This window comes from Schistocerca piceifrons, chromosome 7, assembly GCF_021461385.2.
Source record: "Schistocerca piceifrons isolate TAMUIC-IGC-003096 chromosome 7, iqSchPice1.1, whole genome shotgun sequence".
NCBI classification, from domain to species: Eukaryota; Metazoa; Arthropoda; class Insecta; order Orthoptera; family Acrididae; genus Schistocerca; species Schistocerca piceifrons.
In genome coordinates this window covers 32,824,243-32,845,131 of record NC_060144.1, presented here as the reverse complement: position 1 = coordinate 32,845,131, position 20,889 = coordinate 32,824,243, and the positions used below count along the sequence as shown (strand labels likewise).

The 20,889-nt window shown below is 43.9% G+C and overlaps 1 protein-coding gene across 1 annotated transcript in view; it reads right to left on the bottom strand.

Moving 5' to 3' along the window:
* LOC124805405 (zinc finger protein 74-like) overlaps positions 1–20,889 on the bottom strand; it is a 517,252-nt gene that overhangs the window by 355,309 nt on the left and 141,054 nt on the right. Inside the window, exon 2 of the mRNA XM_047265966.1 lies at positions 14,939–15,011. The gene's annotated coding sequence lies outside the window, so the exon portion shown is untranslated. The remainder of the gene's footprint in view (positions 1–14,938; positions 15,012–20,889) is intronic.

The following is a 20,889-nucleotide window of genomic DNA, read 5'->3' as shown; positions in this document are numbered from 1 at the left end:
AAAGAAAATAGCCCTCGGTCACTACTTTTAACGAATTAATGGGGTTTCAACACTGCTAGGAGTGTCTTCTTATCAGATCCAACGCATTCTTCGAAAGAAATACGATTGCAACGTTGCTCTTTCTACTAATAACAATTTTAAAAAAACTTCATTCATAATTTGCATTCTATTCGTTCCGCTTTAGAAAATTCGGGTGTCTACAAAGTTGTCTGCGATACTTGCTCCTCTTACTATATAGGACAAACTAGATGTGCCTTCACTAACAGATATAAAGAACAGTTGCTAAGACAAATTGGCACTACCCTCCAAAATTCGTCTTTTGCCGACCATCTTCTAATTACAGGTCATTCACCTAAAGCCACCTGCAATAGCAACATTTTGCACACTGTAATGAAAGGGCGTAGACTAGATATTATACAAGAATTAGAGATATTCAAACATCTTGCTCTAAAGGATAGCCTCAACCTTAACGAACAGCTACAGCAACGTAACAAAAATTTTTTCAACAGCATGAAGCCGTTACTTGATATCTGACTTCGGGTCTCCTTACGCAGGTTGCCGAAATGTTCTTTTCCTTCTAAGGTAGTCCTATGTTTTCTAATTATCAAATGTTTCTTGGCTGTATTTCACGTCAATATTGCTTTCTACAAGTTGTCATTCAGTCCTATCTACATTTCCATAATGATGTTTTTGTTGTGGGTTGGCAGGAGAGCCAACACCGGGTTACTAGAGAAAGCCGAAAAGCACGCCTTTTAGCTCAAGCAGGCTCGTGTCTGGAACAGGACAAGGAAATTAGAATTTAGAAAAAACTGACGTAGCTTGTGGAACACTTAACTTTAATCCATAAATGGTGAACGTCGCTCTTGACGGTACATTATTCATAATATCAATAGTAACTGGTAATGGCGCCTTGCTAGGTCGTAGCAAATGACGTAGCTGAAGGCTATGCTAACTATCGTCTCGGCAAATGAGAGCGTATTTGTCAGTGTAGCATCGCTAGCAAAGTCGGTTGTACAACTGGGGCGAGTGCTAGGAAGTCTCTCTAGACCTGCCGTGTGGCGGCGCTCGGTCTGCAATCACTGATAGTGGCGACACGCGGGTCCGACGTATACTAACGGACCGCGGCCGATTTAAAGACTACCACCTAGCAAGTGTGGTGTCTGGCGGTGACACCACAGTTTTCATGTTTTATCTTACTATTATAAGCTTCAATGTAGACAAAATGTTATGCTGTATGCTGCTATCAAACAAACATTGCTTTCCATTATGTACCAAATACTGTCCCTTTATAATCATTTCTGCCTATTATTTCAGTGTGAAGTAGCCAAATTGTATCTACGGCTACTAGATGGCGCGCTCGTTGCAGTGCCATGTTCACCTAGCCGCATTTGTTAACGCGGGCACCTCAGTCCGTTTGCAACCTGTAACCACGTAAGTAACGAGCAGCCCTTAGTGGCTCGCCATCACAATTTTTTATCTTAAATATCTTTGTGACTAATGCCCTTTTGGCATATTTATTACTTTATAAAGTACTGCCAGCCTTTCATGCTGATTCTGTACTTGTACTCTGTATCATACGTTTTTAGTCATAATTCTGTGACCATGTTATAGACCATTCTTTGATTTAAATTCTGAAGAAGACACTCCTAGCAGTGTTGAAACCCAGTTAATTCGTTAAAAACAGTGACCGAGGGCTATTTTCTTTCAATTGTGAAAGTTCAGTCGTTTAATGTACATTATGTGAAGGATATCGTCACAAAGTTTGTTATGTAACGTAGTTGTGTTTCGATCAGCATTTGTGTGTTGAATGTAATGCAGTGTTTACAGGTTCATTTCCACTTCTTTTATGTTGGGTTCTGGCAGGCTTACGATGGACAGTTCTGCGTACATTAAGAACGGCCTACTCGGGATGTCTCCTTCCACCGTCCCCACCCCATTTACACAACTATTTACACGTTTTCAACATCAAGCACTTTTCAGTTAGAAACATGCTCTCTGTGGTATATCAAAGAAGCTGTGTTAAATTACAAAAATCCATTGGCAGATGAAGTGCCATCGCCGGTGAAGTGTAGGAGTTGTTCTCTCGTGGTGCTGAAGTACAGACGTTGATGTTATAAATAGCTCACATTCTCCATCTCGCCAGGGATGTGGATCGCTAACCTCTCAGTACCCCGATGAAGCGCCTGTCGATGGAACAACGCAGAAAACTGGAAAATCACTGTCCCTGGGTAAGGACACATGTAACCATCTCTGATGGCAGTGCAGATCGGCGATGAGTGGCAGAGCTCAAGTTGTATCTACATCTACATCCACATCCATACTCCGCTAGCCACCTGACGGTGTGTGGCGGAGGGTACTTTGAGTACCTCTGTCGGTTCTCCCTCCTATTCCAGTCTCGTATTGTTCGTGGAAAGAAAGATTGTCGGTACGCCTCTGTGTGGGCTCTGATCTCTCTGATTTTATCCTCATGGTCTCTTCGCGAGATACTCGTAGGAGGGAGCAATATACTGCTTGACTCCTCGAAGAAGGTATGTTCTCGAAACTTCAACAAAAGCCCGTATCGAGCTACTGAGCGTCTCTCCTGCAGAGTCTTCCACTGGAGTTTATCTATCATCTCCGTAACGCTTTCGCGATTACTAAATGATCATGTGACGAAGCGCGCTGCTCTCCGTTGGATCTTCTGTATCTCTTCTGTCAACCCTATCTGGTACGGATCCCACACTGGTGAGCCGTATTCAAGCGAACAAGTGTGCTGTAACCTACTTCCTTTGTTTTCGGATTGCATTTCCTTAATGTGTGCAGACTCCTTGTAAATAGTTCTGTCTGGGGTCTACCGTACCTCCTGCGCCGAGATTTTGTTCTTGTGGGTGGGAATTTTGGCTGCTTTGATAAAGGCAGTCCTGGCCAAACAAGTCAGCTATGACAGTGTGCATTTGTAGAATATCTGAGTACAACTTCTTTTGATGATTCTTTGTTGGTCATTCTTTAATGGTGGTTCCGTTAGTGTCCGCATTGCTACAGTTCTTTCTTGTAAGTTGGTTGGTTGGTTGTTTCGGGGAAGGAGACCAGACAGCGAGGTCATCGGTCTCATCGGATTAGGGAAGGTCGGGGAAGGAAGTCGGCCGTGCCCTTTGAAAGGAACCATCCCGGCATTTGCCTGGAGCGATTTAGGGATATCACGGAAAACCTAAATCAGGATGGCCGGACGCGGGATTGACCCGTCGTCCTCCCGAATGCGAGTCCAGTGTCTAACCACTGCGCCACCTCGCTCGGTTTTCTTGTAAATCACACAAGAAAAAGCGTTCACCTGTAGCGCTTAACTGCTTCTCGTTGGCGTAGAACACCTGTATTTAGACCGAGGGAGGGAAATCCAATGCCAGCGCAGAAAGGCTGCTGCCCTCCGCAAATGGCATGTGCTCCTTATCCGTTCGTAGCGGCAGCCACTGAGAATGGTCCTGTACTTACGGAGACTTAGCGTCGCCGCCGCCGGCTGTCTGCCGGTAAATCCGTATCAGCGGACCGGTTCGCCGACAGCCACTACGAGAGCTAGCAGCACGCACTTTTTACTTATCAGATACTCTGCAATGTACTTGGCGCTTTTCTTGCCTTGCTGCATGTTTTGCGGCTTACTGCTTTAAATTACGTAGAGATTACTTTCTCTAGACTATTTCACTAAATACGGAAAATAAAATAATTCCTTGCCGTTCGATATTTTTATAAGGGACGATCAAAGAGTTTCCGTTTGAAGGCATTACTGTAGCGCATGTGGAGCTTACCGCGACTCCAACACAGGTGTGTAAGCACCGACCTGTGGCAACCGTGGCCGCTTAATTTCATCTTTTCTTCCCCCTTCATTTGGTGGCGCCCCCCGCCCCCCCCCCCCCCCCTTGCTGGCATTACCTATTACCCTTAGCTTCCTGTGTGTTATCGCTGGAGCGGTATCTTGGAGATACGCCGCGATGTGTGGAGTTCAGAAGCGTCTGGGTACGTGGCGAGAGGGCAAGACGGACAGTTGTCAACCCGCAGGTTCTGTGACCTGTGGTCTCTAATTGTGCAGAGAATCATTATTTATGAGCGTATCGTTATTGGCTGCATCGAAGTTTTCACCACGCTCTTCAATGTGCTCCAGCTGAATCGTCTTCTCTTATGCCCATGCTGTGGGCGTTTGGCGTTTGGGTACTGGCGTTTTGTACTGGGCTGGAATTATGGAGTAACATCACTACCGACAGTGAAACCATGTGATTACCGTCTAACGTATTATATTTATTGTTATTTCGTAGGTATCTATGATGCACAGAAGGTGTGCGTGTACCCTGGTCTGATGTAAGGGCCAGAATGCCTTTATCGGATCAGGCTAAATAAATAAATAGTTTATGAATTCACTTTTTCACTTTGTCCCTTATGCACTGAAGAGCCAAAGAAACTGGTACACCCACCTAATATCGTGTAGAGCCCCCGTGAGCATGCAGGAGTGCCGCAACCTGACGTGGCATGGACACGACTAATGTCTGATGTAGGACTGGATGGAACTGACACCATGAATCCTGCAGAGCTGTTCATAAATCTGTAAGAGTACGATGGGGTGGAGATCTCTTGTCAACAGCACGTTGCAAGATATCCCAGATACTTTGAACATAGCTGCTAAGGTTCAGTGGCCGTGTCAGAATTATATTAGAACAAATAAGCCCTCGGTCACAAATATTAAGTCAAAATTGACCAGGTTTTGACACTACTATGAGCGTCATCTTCAGAATTAAACTAACTGTTCTAAAACGTAATAGGTATATAAGACATTAATAAACTAAAGTGTGTACCGACTGGAAAGATATGCGGTACTTACAAGCCATATTTAAAAAAAAAATCTAAGCGGGAAGGGCGACGTCATGAAAAGTTGTATATAAGGTAAGATGGCGAGCTGCTAAGGGCTGCTCGTACCTGAGTGAACACAGGTTGCAACAAAACTGAGGTGCCCACGTTAGAAAGTGTGGGCAAGTAAACATGGTGTTGCTACGAGCGCCATCTAGTAGCCGCAGAAACAACTAGGCTACTGTACATTCAAAATCAGACACATGAAATTGTAATGAAGCTGATTCAGGTATAACGTAAGATAGATTTTGTAACGTAAAAGAAAAAAAACGTCAGTTATGACATACAAGAAAACAGCAAAGACGTAACAGGAAAATAACATTTCGGCAAATGCTCAGTAATGTTCATGTCTGGGGAGATTGGTGGCAAGCGGAAGTGTTTAACTTAGAAGAGTGTTCTTGTAGCCACTCTGTAGCAATTCTGGACGTGAGGGGTATCGCATTGTTCTGCTGAAATCGCCCAAGTCCGCCGGAGTGCACAATGGAGACGAATGAATCCAGGTGATCAAACAGAATGCTTCACTTACTTACGTGGCACCTGTCAGAGTCGTATCTAGACATGTCAGGGGTCCCATATCACTCCAACTGCCCACGCTCGACAGCAATATAGGGCCTCCACCAGCTTGAATAGTCCCCTGCTGACATGCAGTATCCACAGATTCATGGGGTTGTCTCCATACCCGTACACGTCCATCCGCTCGATACAATTTGAAACGAAACTTGCCCGACCAGGCAACATATTTCCAGTCATCAACAGCCCAATGTCAGTGCTGACGGGACCAGGTGATAGGTAAAGCTTTGTGTCGTGCAGTCATCAAGGGTACACGAGTGTGTCTTCGGCTCAGAGAGTACGTGTCGATAATGCTTTGTTGAATGGTTCGCGCGCTGACACTTGGTGACGGATCAGGATTGAAATCTGCAACAGTGTTGCGAAGGATTGCCCTTACGTCACGTTGAACGACTCTCTTCAGTCGTCGTTGGTCCCGTTCTTGCGGGATCTTTTTCCGGTTGCAGCGATGTCGCAGATTTGATGTTTTACCGCATTCCTGATACTCACGGCACATTCATGAAGTGGTCGTACGCGAAAATCCCCACTTCATCGCCACCTCGGAGTTGCTGTGTCCTAAAGCTCGTGCGCCGACTATAACACCACGTGCAAACTCACTTAAATCTTGATAACCTGCCAATGTAGCAGGAGTAACCGATCTAGCAACTGCGCCAGACACTTGCTGTGTTATGTAGGCGTTGCCGATTGCAGCGCCGTATTCTGCCTGTTTATATATCTCTGTATTTTAACATGCATGCCTACACCAATTTCTTTGGCTCTTCGGTGTATTTAAAAGGAAGGAAGCCAAGGCATTAAAGCCACTATGCCGACTCCGAACAGGGCAAGGATGCGGAAAGGACCGTATGGGGATTTTATGGAAAGAAGCTAATGGAAGGAGACTAAGGTGTTGAAGAGAACTACTGAAAAACTGCATCAGTATTGCGAACTTGTACTTGAAACCCACTCTTCGAGAAAATGAGAGCGGAGCTCCAACCACAGGGCGCCGGAGCGAGATGGCGCCGGAGTCGTTCACAGTGCTGCTCGCAGCAGGCGCCTCGCAGCCTGGCCTGTGAGCAGCACACTCCGGGCAGACCGTCGGGGTTGGCGCGCTTTGCCGACGCGACGTTTCCATAGCCCCGTGGGGCGACTACTCGCCGTGCCAGCCTGTCGCTTCCGCTGCGTTTTTGTCATCGTCTCCATAGCCATGTATTTATCTTCCTTCCTTCCTGTTACATTAAAATAAAAAAAAAAAGCTTCAAATGGCTCTGACCACTACGGGGCTTTTCTTCTGAGGTCATCAGTCCCCTTGAACTTAGAACTACTTAAACCTAAATAACCTAAGGACATCACACACATCCCTGCCCGAGGCAGGATTCGAAACTGCGACCGTAGCGGTCGCGTGGTTCCAGACTGAAGCGCCAAGAACCGTCCGGCCACCCCGGCCGGCCTCATTTCAATAAGCGCAAGATCTGCGCAGCGTTTCCAGCAAGCATATTTCACTGTAGTGTGAGTTCAAATACTCCTTTTGACACCAACCAGTTTCAGATCTAACTGAGCCGTGTCTGGCTCGCGCTCGTGCCACCTCTTACTTTACATCCTGTCTTTTATGTGTTGCCACCTCGTTAGGTTAGTTTGAATTTCTTTTGTCACTGAGTTGCTGCTTTGTCTGCCCGTCAGCGGCAGCAGCAGCGCCTATCGATATAGCCCTCACGTGTTATCTTTGCTGCACTGCTATTACTTCCCGGTTGTCGTCTGTCGTGGTGTGAGTTGGAACGTGACAGGAGGGCAGTTCGGACCTGCCAGTAGTAGACCGATCGAGGTGGCGCAGTGGTTAGACACTGGACTCGCATTCGGGAGGACGACGGTTCAATCCCGCGTCCGGCCACCCTGATTTAGGTTTTCCGTGGTTTCCCTAAATCACTCCAGGTAAATGCCGGGATGGTTCCTCTGAAAGGGCACGGCCGACTTCCTTCCCCATCCTTCCCTAATTCGATGAGACCAATGACCACGCTGTCTGGTCTCCTTCCCCAAACAACCAACCAACCAACCTGCCAGTAGTGGATTTGGAACGCCGCACTTGTTCAGTGAGCAGCAGTGAGCCCTGGATGTCCATGGCTCGCCCGAGCGTTGCCGCCACGCATCACTTGAGCTGGGGACGGTCTTCGCGGGCCGTTGGTCAGTTGTCCTACTGGACGACGTGAGCTGACTCGCCGATCGCTTCTGTGTTGGCAGTGTGTTTTTATCGACTCCTGATTTGTCTTCGTGATTGCACAGCCACTGCTGAGTGTCGTTCAAGACTTCGTGCAAGTGATGGCCAAACTGTGTGTGTAGGTGGTGTCATTTCCACTGACAACTTGTTTTAAATGTTGTCGGCGTACTGGCAGTCAGTCGGTCGGTTCGAGCGGATCAGCAAGCAGGTCTCCGCGCGGCGCAGTCTGCAGCGCCCGCGGGTGGTCTCTATGCAGTGACGGAGCGTGTTGGGGCTGTTCCGAGTACTACGAGGTTCGTGGCTCACCTACCCAGGACATGAAAGTTGAGTGGTGATTTAATTACCAAAGCCACGTCTGTTTACGTTGGCCCCTTGGTTGGTGGTTCACTGTTGGCAGTATTCCTGGGAGCAAGAGCGAGAGTTCGAATTGGTGAAGATTTAGCCGCCGTGTGGTGGAATTAACTAACCTGCCCTGGTCGCTGACGTAAATTCAGGCAGTGTCCTTTCCTCACCTGTTGTTGCTGTCCCACATGGTGTGTAGTTTGTGACCGCTTAATGTATTTTTGGCTGTGGGCGGCTACGTCTCTAGCGTTTTGGCTTTGGAATTCTCGTATACTGGTCGGTGGTTAGCAAGTTGTCTTGTCGGTGGTTCCCTGACTGTCCCTTGATTGTGTTGCCGGCGGATCGAGTATAATTTGGCCGACTTCTTGTCTCACCTAAGCGAACGTAAAGGTTTCAAGGGCAGACTGAGCCCCCTGGAAACTTCTGAGCACCGTTGCCAATACTGCCTTTCCTGTTGGCGTTTAACTGTGTATTTTTAATGGCTCATAGCCGATGGTTGGAATTTGTGTGATTGTAATTGTATTTCTAAAATAAAAGGCCTTCAGCCGTTTTAAAAGTAAGGTTTTCTAAATCGGGTATGTCTTATATTGTCTGAAGATAAAGTGTGGGCTCTCTGCCTGTTGAAAATGTATTGCAGTGTATTGTTTTTGTTTTTTTTTCTTTTTCTTTTTTAAAGCATCGGCCTTCAGCCGCTTTAAGTTTTAAGGATCCTACTTATCAAGTATTAACTTTTGGGAGATAAAGCTGTGGGCTTTCTGCCTGTTGAAAATTTATTGTAATTATATATTTTCTTTTTTAAATGATGGGACTTCAGCCCCTTTAAAATTTCGATTCTTACTTATCAAGTCTTACATCACTTGGGCTTGAATACCATTTAAGGTTAAAAGCTTTGGGCCTTCTGCCTTGGAAAATTGGTTGCAGATTTTTTTAAACAGAGGCCTTCAGCCGCTTTGGAGTAAAGTTTCTTATTGGTCATAAAGTTTGGGCCTTCTGCTTGTTGAAAGGTTATTGCAGTTGTTTTAAATTTATCGGCCTTCAGTCGCTTTTAAAAAACTGAATCTATCTGACTAGTCAAGTCCTACATCGAGTGGCCTTAAATACTATTTCAGAACCATTTGTCTAAAAAAAATATTTATAGCAGTTGTATTTAATTCATGGGCCTTCAGCCGTTTTAGAATTAAATACGTTTTCTGTCGATACTCAAGCTTACAAGTTGCGCTGCAATGTTTGGACAACTGATTAAAGTGATATGTTTGGAGTGTAACTGACAGCCGCTCATTCTGGCGTCCTTCCACAATTCCTACTACTTGTCCTGGGCTGCGGGTTTAGCAGGGCGTATCACTAACTTAGAAAATTTTTAAGGTTAGAATAATGTGTGAGAGACCAGTAAAAAATACACATTATCTGCACTTTGGAAACATCCTTCTAACCTTACTTCTCAGAATCAAAAAACTGCAAATCAAAAATATTTTGACGGAATAAAATCTTCTCTGTTATCAAACTCGTCACTTGCGGTACAGCACTCGAGTTGTCAGCAGGTGCCTCCGCCACTAACATCAGTAGTAAAAACCGCTGTGAACCACTTATACAGGTTGTCCCTGGAGCAATGGTCAATACTCAGGACAACGACAGGAACGATCATTCGACGCAAAAGTCCAATAAAATATCGGTTCTTAAATGCATAACATAAGAGATGTGACCATTTCGTAATCTTCGATGCAATTCGGTTAAGGTCTCTGATTTCCATATTTTGAGGGATGGTAGTATGTAGCAAAATAAGAAAAAACGACAAGTAAACATGGGCTCCAAAGTGCACACCATAAGATCAATGAGTATTGTTCGTACTTCTTAACGTATGAGGTTTACAGATAATGTGTACTAGATAGTTGGTTGTTTTCTGTTTTTGCCCATGCTACCTCTCCCAAAAATGTGGAAAAGAAAGAGCATGTAGTAGAATAAATTTCCCACCAGGACAAGAACACTGACACAGTTTAAAAATGCAATGCTTGAGAAAACTCGACTTAAAAAATAAAATTTTTGAAACATGTTTAAGAGCTATAAATTTCCTTTAAATTTAAGGTGTTATTGGCAGTCAATTCTGTTATACTTTTCTTGCACGCTGGGTAATTTCACACGCGTTTTTAAATGACATAAACTAAAGATACCATTTCTCACGTTGCCGGGGTGCGCGATTCATTTCATAGTATGGAAGATGATGAAGAGCTCACAGTTCTTAGGATATGCGTTTTAGAGCCCATGTTTAATAGACTCTTTTGGTTCGAATGGTCGTTCCTAAATACTGGGGGCCGGCAAAGTACAGTATGGAAAGAACAGAGGCTTCGCCCACGCGTCATCACATTGGGATTCCGTAATAATGGAGGCGGCCGAGAATAAAGTGCAACAATTTTAACTGCGACCAGGTATACAGCTTTACAAGAAACTTCTCCAAATCGACCTCCTATTCTAAGGAGTAATAAGCACACTTGCAAGATATCAACCATGGTAATCGATGTGGGCCATCATTGTGGAAAAATGTGGGAATTTGTGGTAAGTTCCTATGCGACAGAACTAGGCTTACACACTTCCTAATCTGACTTAAACTAAGTTACGCTAAGGACAACACACTCATTCATGCGTGAGAGAGGACTTGAACCTCCGATGGGAGGAGCCTCGTGAACCGGGCAAGGCCCCGAAGACCGCGCTGTCACCATTCTGGAAGTATACAGTAATGAGCTACTGCTTGCATATCTTTTGAATTTTGCGCACTCCGGCTGTTCGTCAGTCGGTCGACTCCACTGCAGCCGACTAGTCTCAGAGGACGTAGTACTACACAGCAGAATGAGAAGGAGGTTCGTGTCCATAATGTAGATGAACAGACAAGCAGTAGTGTTTTGTTGATTATGTCAAATTGTGCAGTTCCTAACGTGTAGTTTGTACAAGAAATTGCTTTGAAGACTTTCATGTTGCGGTTCACAAATGTAGTGTAAATTAATGAAATGAATGTGTGTTTCATTAACGAACTAGCGTAGAACTATTCAGTAACATCGTTGTTGTGCGTTATTTTCTTTGATTGAAAACCTAACGCTGTTAAAGTGAAGTTCATATGTAGAAGTTTCGCTATTCTACGTGACTGGCACGAATGCGTTGTAGATGGGAAATTCATTAACTCCATTTAATAATAATTCCTCAGTTTAATAGGTTTATTCATTTTAATTTTTGGAGAAATCCATACAAATTATAAAAACTGATTTACGTGTGTGTATAAGTGCGTACGAGGGGCGTTCAGTAAGCAACGCAGCGCATTTTCGTTTCATTTTCTCGGCCACTTTCGGTTGAAAAAACATGCGGAATTTGTCGCTGTACATCGAAACATATTCCCTCTTGAGCCCTTATAGTATCATGAACCTCCGATATGTGGAGGTGCTATACATAGGCCCACAGGGGATCAGCATTCGTTTTCTGGGTACAGGCATGGTGACTTCTTGAGCTAGGGACTGGTAAGCGTTACCAGTCCCTTATCACCTTAAGCTCTTGGCATGCTTCAGCTACCACTGTCTGGTGTGGCAATTGAACGTTGCCGTTTCGTGTCACAGGCTTGACCACCCAGATCGCGAGGATTGTAAAAACCATAAAAGACCTCTGTCTCAAGGTGTGTTGCGCACTCATGAGATGCATGGCTACTGAGGTCCAACAGTTGTTTGCGGGCAACCTCTAGGGAACCTGCCGCGCCTCAGTCGTATAAGGCTTACCTAGGCACGTGGGGCTCTGTCTAGATGCTCGTGGTACCGAGATAGATACTTCGAAGTTTCCTTTTCCACTTCCCAGTGGAATGGATGGGCCATTGGTAGGTGCTGACACCCAGCAAATAAGAGGGCTCCTGTAAAGGATTACATGTCCCACAATGATGGCAATCTGAAGGCTAAGGTTTCGGTAGAGGAAGCAGAGGCAGTTTTGCAGGGTTTTGAAGAAGGGGAATTGGTAAATGGTTCAAATGGCTCTGAGCACTATGAGACTTAACTTCTCAGGTCATCAGTCACCTAGAACTTAGAACTACTTAAACCTAACTAACCTAAGGACATCACACACATGCCCGAGGCAAGATTCGAACCTCCGACTGTAGCGGGGAAATTGATAGCTGAAAGGGTTAGCAATAATAATGAGGTCAAGGAACCTAGTAGCTTTATTGACTTGCCACAAACTATAAAAGCCGGCGACAGTGTTATAGATAGCAAAGCTGAGAAGGGACGTAGTCGCTGATAGGTAGAGTGTAGTGTAGCTAATGTACAGCAAATGAAGGCACAGAAAGTCGTCAAGTGCTTTGATTTAACATTGGTGGATCGGTTGGAAAAGGCAGATGACAATGTAGAGATTGATGACCCCAAACTACTTTAGCTGGAAACAGATTGAAAAGGATTTGTTAGAAGACCTTTATGACGAACCTGTTCAAACTACAATAATTCAACCTATTATAAAAACTTATATCTCAGGAGTAAAAGTGAGTTTTCATATTGACAGTGTCATTGAAGCAAATGCTTTATCCCAAGCATTTTTTGATTCTATTCCTAATAAGAGTGAATTGGCTGTAACGAAAGTAAGTGGTTTGAAAATAATAGGTGCAACTGGAAAAGTTTCTAGACCAGTACAGCACCAAGCTTTAATACTAATTGGTAAAAGTGATATAATCGTCCTCGGTTTAAGTGTTCAGATGATAATTTGCTCAGATTTCTTAACAAAATATCAGGGAAGGATTGATTTTGATCAGAACCATTTGGTATTACGATTACCTGATTCTTGGGTTATTAAATAACCTTTCATAGGATATTATAGAGGCAATAATAAAGAAGCATGGAAACTGCCTACCAGAGTAATGAGGTGTAAGGCATACTTGCAGGAAGATACTGAAGCAGGATGAAGCTTTATTTCCCCACCAAGTTTCATTCATTTCCTCTCCCCTATAGTAGTAAGCAAGGAGTATACGTTTTCATGTTCTACATATGCTACTAATTTGTGACTTGCTCCTCGTGAATAAGAAAGGTTCCCGAAAATGACTATACCCAAATGACGACTTACAAGAGAATACGAGAGATAGTTTACAATAGTAATTTTTAAATGTTAAAATAACAGTGAGTAACTTTTGTGAACCAATAACAGAAAAATGATTGTTAAAGTAAATAAACAATAAATAAACTCCATTAAAGATGTTAGTAAATACGAAATATGGAACACTTTGCATTAAGAGAAATTATTGAAGCTGGAAATTCCTAAGAACTGGAACGATAGACTCTCCATTTTCAGTCGGGAGTAAGTCGTCTAAAGGCAAGGGTAAGTAATAACATGGTGCAACTACAGGCAAGCCAAAGGGTTCGATATTAATAAATGGAGGTGTGTACAAGTGGTGTGAGGATCACATCAAAATTATTGATAAATAGTGAGGTCAGTAGGCTGACAAAGATAAAAGGAAGAAAGAAGCGTCGAAAAACATGGATAAGGGAAAATAGAGAGGAGTAAGAGTAATGAAGCCAGTAGGCCGACATATATGGTGAATAGGTGGAAAATTTGTATATCCACATCTCTCGTAAAAGGGTTTGAAAAACGCGCACTCTTGCTTAAGGCAGATGGTCAATTAACAGATAAAAACAGACAACGAAATACAGGTAAAAGAATGAGTTAAGAAATACAGATTGTAGAATATTGGTATGTAAAAATAAAAACAGCTTTCTAATTATGTGCTTGGCATAGCAAAGTAACGGCTGTTAAATAAATGATTTCTTTAGCGTACTAATTCGTACGATAATGGAGCCACATGAAAATGGAACTTACAGAGGTTACTCAGTTTTCTAATTAAAGCAATATCTTAAACGATAAACTTAACTGCAAACTAGGCCAAAATGTTGCTAAAAATCCTATGTTGCCTTCCAGAATATAACAGCAATTGTTAAAAAAAGAAAAGAAAATTGGAAAGTTTGTGATTCAATAAAATAAAATGTTAGGATTCTGTGGAGTAACGTATTGCCAATAATAATTTTGGAAAAGTTAGTAAAAATTTTACAAATAATAAATTAAGAAAATTAATTCTTTCTGCTAACTTCCCAATTGTTTGTTTAAATTACTGAAGGGAAAAAGAATATAGAATGTGATTTGTCCTCCCTCAGATGTAAGTTGAGAACGAAAGCTTAGGCTACGTTATCTTTTATCTCGTGGACATGGAGGCTTCATGAAAGGCAGCCTACAAGCTGTAGCAGAGAAGAAAGTGAATAGGACACGTCCCATTGTGAATCGTCTGCTTTCGCTTTCGTTATATTAGAGCACACCATAAATCTACTCCAGACCGTCTACCTTAAACGTTTTAGTGGAAGTGTTTTTTATGGACGCTCGTATTGGTGCCTGCGACTGTGATTAAATAAGTGAGTACTGAAAAGTGAAAATTTGTGTGTTTGTTCTTTCACGTAAAGTCTGAAAAATGTAAATAAAAAATAATTTTGTAAAAATCGACATTACCAATACATGTTTCTATGCTATTTATGTACGTGATTCGTAAAAATCCATCGTGTCATGTTCTTCTATGAATGAATATTGTTAACTTTGTGAGTGTAATATTAAGGAATTTTGCAAAAATCGATTTCTTTCGCCGGCCAGAGTGGCCGAGCGGTTCTAGGCGCTACAGTCTGGAACCGCGCGACTCCTACGGTCGCAGGTTCGAATCCTGCCTGTGTGTGATGTCCTTAGGTTAGTTAGGTTTAAGTAGTTCTAAGTTCTAGGGGACTGATGACCTCAGCAGTTAAGTTCCATAGTGCTCAGAACCATTTGAACCAATTTCTCTCAAAAGAGGGCCACAATAGTAACATCACCTGTTTCAAATATTTAATTTTGTTCAAAAATAATTTTTTTTTTGCAAAAATAAATAGGGGTGATGTGGCGAAACAAGCGCTGTATCATTTGAGAGATACAGAGGCGAGCGCGTGTGCCGAGACTTACCCCAGGTCACTGCTACTGGTGCCACGTCATCATAACGTGTCTCTGCGTAGCGTCCAAAGTATTACACCGCAATCTAAGAATCGAATTAAAAATTAAAATAGCTTTTCCAAACTTTGTCAACAAATGTTTCAGTATATCAATATTAAAATCGCTAAATCTCATGATCATTTGATGAATATGTTTCAATAAATACATTGTTTATGTAAAAGACAAGTGCTGCTAAATAAGCTAAATAAGCTAGAGAGCCAAAAACTGTTCAGAGTGCGCGAATGTACGTCGCTATTAAATGTTACCAGTCTCAACTTCATCGGAGCAATATTTGGTCAAAATCTGTTTTTTTACGAAAAACTGAAGACGCTAAATATTAGACTCGGGAAGATGAAAATTGGAATGAAGCTTAACTTTGTGGTATAAAAACATTAACTATGTGACCCCATCAAGCCACCTCTAATAGTTTTGAAGTAATTCACTAAAAATTAAATTTGGAACAAAAATGCCCTCATTTGCAATAGATGAATTATCATTTATATTAATGACATAATGTTCTGATTACAGCATTTGATTGCATCTATTAAATAATAAAGATATTACAAGTTTCAAGACTATGATACAAATAACAGTCAGTAAAAGGACTCTTAACGAAGAACTTCAGAGGTCATGATCTGCTTTAGGTTCCGTTCTGAAACCTGTTGTCGGCAAAGTTTAAAAGCAGTTGAGCGAAAAAATTTTCTGTAATTAAAGCCATTCATGTAAACATTACAAAGATTATAAATCTATACGCAACAGTGTCATAAAATAATGTGTGTCCGAGAAAGTGGCCATTTAGGTGCTGCTGCCTCGACATAGAGCGGAGGATGGCAGATTTTCCATTCAGCCTCCGCTGCGCCCAAATATAAATAGGACCTGAGAAGCAGTGACACACACACTTCGCACTCAGCTATCAATCGGTCAGCATCAATAAAATCAAGCTTAAGGGCTGCATCGGATGGCGTAGGAAGTAAACTCGCGATGACACTACGCCGTTCTGGAAGTAACTGTTTGTGTGCCGCCTGTAATGTTGACAAAACCACGTGGCAAGTGGTGAGATTATCCCCCACACCTGTGTTGGGCAATTAACTTCAATGATCAGAAGTCAGGCCGAAAGGCCATTTAATTTAAACCTGCAGCAGAAGTCGCCTTTGAACTGCTCGTAGTGCTGTTTATTATAGGGTCATTATTATTATTATCATTACTTTCAGGACTATTGGTATGTTTGTGTGTGTGTGCATTTTTTCTGAATGTATGAATGAGGTAGAATGGAAAACTTTTATTTATAATCGTAGTTCCCGGTTCCGCTGAGTAAATAGAGAGTAGAAGCATTTCTTTCAGTGAGCACAAGAAGACTTGCAGACGGGAAACTATGGTCAGAATGTTTTCCATCGCTTTCTGTTTGGCCGCAAAAATAGTTTTTAGGCTCTTGTAAAAGACGGCAAAGCTTTTTATTTTAATAATTAACCCGCCGCCCCGTACAGTGTATATCTTAAAGTGCCTTACCCACAGGTACTCGGGAAAGGGCTTCAGTTTTATAGGGCTTTCGTGCGTTCGTGGTGGTGTATGGGATCGACGGGGCCTTCTTATTTGAAGACCATGACACTGTCCACCGTGAGGGAACTCAGCTGGCTTGCGAGGATTTTTTTATAGGACAACGCCCACACCCAGTCTCTATGCTGGGCCCAGGCACCCACCACTTGCCATCTGGCGGCAGCTTCTCAGGGATGTAAGTTCCTCACAGTTCCTTCCGACTTCACCCGCATACCTTACTGTTTTATCGTCATCCTCAGGAACGTCTTCTCTCCAATCGTTCACGAGCCACAATGCCGTTTGGGATCTGCGTGGAGTGTGTGCTGGAGTCATTCAGTGTGGAGCAAGTACAACCTCAAACCGTCTGTCGCCCTGTATACTGCAGAAGCCGAGCGTAATTGAAGATTTAGTGCAGTATTGGAGAGATTGTGTTCCTGCTTCTGTTTCTGATGAGACGTTTTCTAACATTTTATGTGAGCACAACAACTGACCACCTGTCTTTACGGATGGATCTAAGCATGCAGGCTCCGTCGGTTGCTCTGTCGTTTTCCCCGATCGTGTCCTCTAGGTCCAACTGCCTCAAGAATTTACTGTCTTCGTCTCAGAATTGCATGCAATCTTGGGGGCACTGGGGCAAATGAGACGTTCTTCAGGCCCTAAATTTCTTATCTGTTCAATTCTTGGAGCGCCCTTCACTCTCTCCAACGTTTGTGCCCAACAGATAATCCAGAAAATCCAGAATGCCCTCCTCCAACTACAAAGACTGGGTAAGGATGTGCCCTTCTGCTAGATACAAGGTCGCATTGCGAAGAACAAAAGAGCTGATCTAGTACTCAAGGTGTCGTGATCCTCAGTTCTTTCAGTGTGCCATCACCCCACATGCTATCATCTCGCTCTTGAGGTACAAAATCATGCGACGGTTGGAAGACGAGTGTGGCTGGAAGTGTCCGACAACAAGCTCTTTGTAGTAAAGCCCACAATTCGTCCGTAGGGTACCTCCTTCCAGTTACGTCGACGGGGCGAGGTCCTTTTCACTCGCTTTTGCACAGGCCACAGCACCATGACGCATGGCTCCTTAGTCTGCTGAGAGAACCCTCCAGTGAGTGGTGCTAGGGGCACACAGATAACTGTGCGCTACATTTTATTAGACTGTGTTTTATTTTACGACCAGCGGGCCGCGGTGAATACGAAGGTGGATCTGCTCCCCATTTTAAGTAACTTTCAAACGAATGTGGTTCTAGTTTTAAATTTTTGTGAATTGTTCAACATTTTTTCCAAGATTATAGGGCGATGGTTTTAGTGTGTTAACAGGCTGACAGCCTGACCCATATTTTTGTACGTGGTTAGCCAGTCGTATATGCGTGTACCTTTCTTTTAACTCCTTTGTCATTTTGTTTTTGTCTTAATCTTATGTGTAGTCGCTATTGCTCTTGCACCTTTGTTTTAGAGCATGTAAGTGTAGTTGTGTGCTCGATTCGAGTGCATGAGTGCGGAAGAATTTTCAAGGTTTTGGCGATATTCGTTTGTTTCAATAACTGTAAGGGTATTGATGACGTCGACGTTGAGTGCCCATGAGCTCCAAATGTCATCATCAGCTGCTATACGTTGCCGTCAAACTAGCGTCTGCAACGGAGATGTATTCCAAACAGCGATCCACCATTGAGTTCCTTGTGGTAGGAAACCAGAGCACCGCAGGTATTCGAAGATGGTTGCTGAATGTCTACAGAAAGTTGGTAGTGAGCAAAAGCACTCTTAGTCTTTGGTCGAGGCATCGGTCATCAGCATGACAAGGGCAGGCAATCCTGTCTGATTTCCAGTGCGCCTTCCGGCAGCGTAGACAAGTGGTTCCTGCAATGTTGTACCGTGCGGACACTTTCACTCGACATGATCGACGGATCACAACCACGCACCGCGCTGCACAGCTGGACGTCTCTGCTGGTACTGCTGGCTCATTCGTCCACCAGTTGAGGTACTCAAAGCTCTGTGGCCGCTGTGTTCCTCGCCACCTAACGGAAGACCGTCAAGAGCAACGAAGGACCATCTGTGTGGGGTGACTTGAGCGTTACGAGGCTGATTGAGACAATTTGTTGTCGATCATTGTCACAGGCGATGAAACATGGCTTCGTCATTGCGAACCGTAAACAAAACGACAGTCCATGGAATGGCGCCACACTACACCACGCCTCTTCCGAAAAAATGTTCAAAGCCGCACCCTCAGTTGGTTAAGTCAGGGCGACGGTCTCCCGGGACAGTTCCAATCCAGGTAGGTTCTTTTTAGTCAAAGGTTAGCATACGAGTTGGACAACAGTTTGTGAATACCTAGTTTTAGTAATACGTAGATTTTTGTAGAGTGGGAGTAAATTTGCGCTATTTTCATGCATAAACCTTGATATAGTGGGAAGGTTAAAAAGTGTACTGTACTACAGCCAGGAAACTAGAGAAACTACCTCACCTTGCTCGTCACCACACAAATGCAAAAGAACTTCTCCTTCTCCATGACAACACAAAGCCTCACACAAATCTGTGCACCCGAGAGGAGTTCAAAAAACGCCATAGGACCGTTCTCCCTCATCCACCATAATGCCCGGATTTCGCACATTCCAACTTTTTCGCCCAATGTAGGATGCACTCCGGGAGAAGCAGTACGTGGATGATGTGGAGATTATTGATGCAACAAGACATTGGCTCCGACGTTCAACAGTAGAATGACACCATGCGAGCATTTAGAACTTCCCAGTAAGGTGAAATCAGGCGTTGCACTGAACGAAGGTTATGTTGGAAAATAGGGTTTTGTAGCCAAAAGGGCGAGGAATACTATGATGTATTGGAATCATGACGACGAACTGCTTTCAGAAAAAAATTTGTTGAATGGCTTATTGAACGCCTCTCGTAGATACACTAAAGGAAAAAAGAATTAGTACACCTGGGACGAAGACATCAATTTTCATCCGATGACGCATATACCGCCTGGTGGTAATGAATTTACTGATAATGGTTTCAGAGTTGTCCACCAACAGACAGTGTAGTACCAATTCACGATCTGTGTCTACCCTTTAATAGGGAGCGCTCGCAGCCAGAAGGCTCCCTCTGGTGCAGACTTGTGAAGCAAGAAGACAATCAAGCCACGTAGAAGCGTTAGTGCTTCATACAGCCAACTGGGTGAGTCTGAATCCGCTCAAACTGTGGCCTTGGTCTTTTCAGAGCTTTGCCACAAACGCTGGACGTGGTGCGTCAGTTGTGCAACGATGCTGCTATCAGTGGTCACGTGAACACTCGCATATTCGTAGACGATGTTCTGGACGTCCACGCAGCACAGACGCCTGCTAGGCTCGTAAAACTATAAGGGCAGCAGCGACATATCGCACAGCTGCCCCAGCACTGTTTAGAGGGTTTGTTAGCCCAGACGTGTAAATACGAACTGCACTACAGGTACGCACGTCTCCAGCCCATCTTCCATTCACGCCATACCATCGACGCGCACGGCTCAACTGGTGCCGTCAGGATCACTTCAGCGATGACAGTAGATTCTGACTGCACGCTATTGATGGTGGTTTTCTAGTACTGGAGGGAAACGTGGGGAGTAAAAGTCGTAGAAGGAGACGAAGAGGTTTTCATAGGACAGAGCTGCATGGAAAACTGTGTCAAAGAGTCATCGTACTGAAGACCCCGACAACAACAAAATATAGTGAGAGGGAAGGAGGAGATGGACAGAGAAACAAAAGAGAGGGAGATGGACAGTTGGGAAAGTTGGTGGGGAGATGGGGGAAGAGGAGATGAAAAAGAAGGATAGGAGGAAATGTCAGAGAACAGGGAGATGAAGAGAGAGAGGTCTAAGGAGGAGATGGATATAGAAAGGAATGGTGAGCAGATGGCGAGGAGGAGATGGACAGAGAGAGGGCAGGAAGAGTTTGACAAAGAGGGTGGAGGAGGCGTTGGAACTAGAGTGGCGAGGAGTAGACGGATAGAGAAGAGCAGATGGAGAGAGGAGCAGAGTGATAAAGGAGCAGTAGGAAAATTGGAAATATGTGGTAAGTTCTAAGTTCCTACGGGATCACACTGCTCAGGCCATCGGTCACTGGGCTTCCACACTACTTAATCTAACTTACGCTAAAGACAACATACACCCCCATGCCCGAGGGAGGACTCGTGCATCCGACGGAGGGAGCACCGCGAAACGTGTCAAGACGCCTCAGATCGCGTGGCTATCACGCCGGCGCTAACAGTGGTAGCTGCATGTAAGTGGCACAAGAAAAGGTGCCCGATGGGTCCGTCGTTCGGGTTTTTCACCTATCGGATTTGCCTAGAACAGTTCATGACAACACAAGGTGCTCAGCTAGTATATACGTATAAGTAATATTGAGCATACATGTTCGTGAGGTTGAAATATTAGA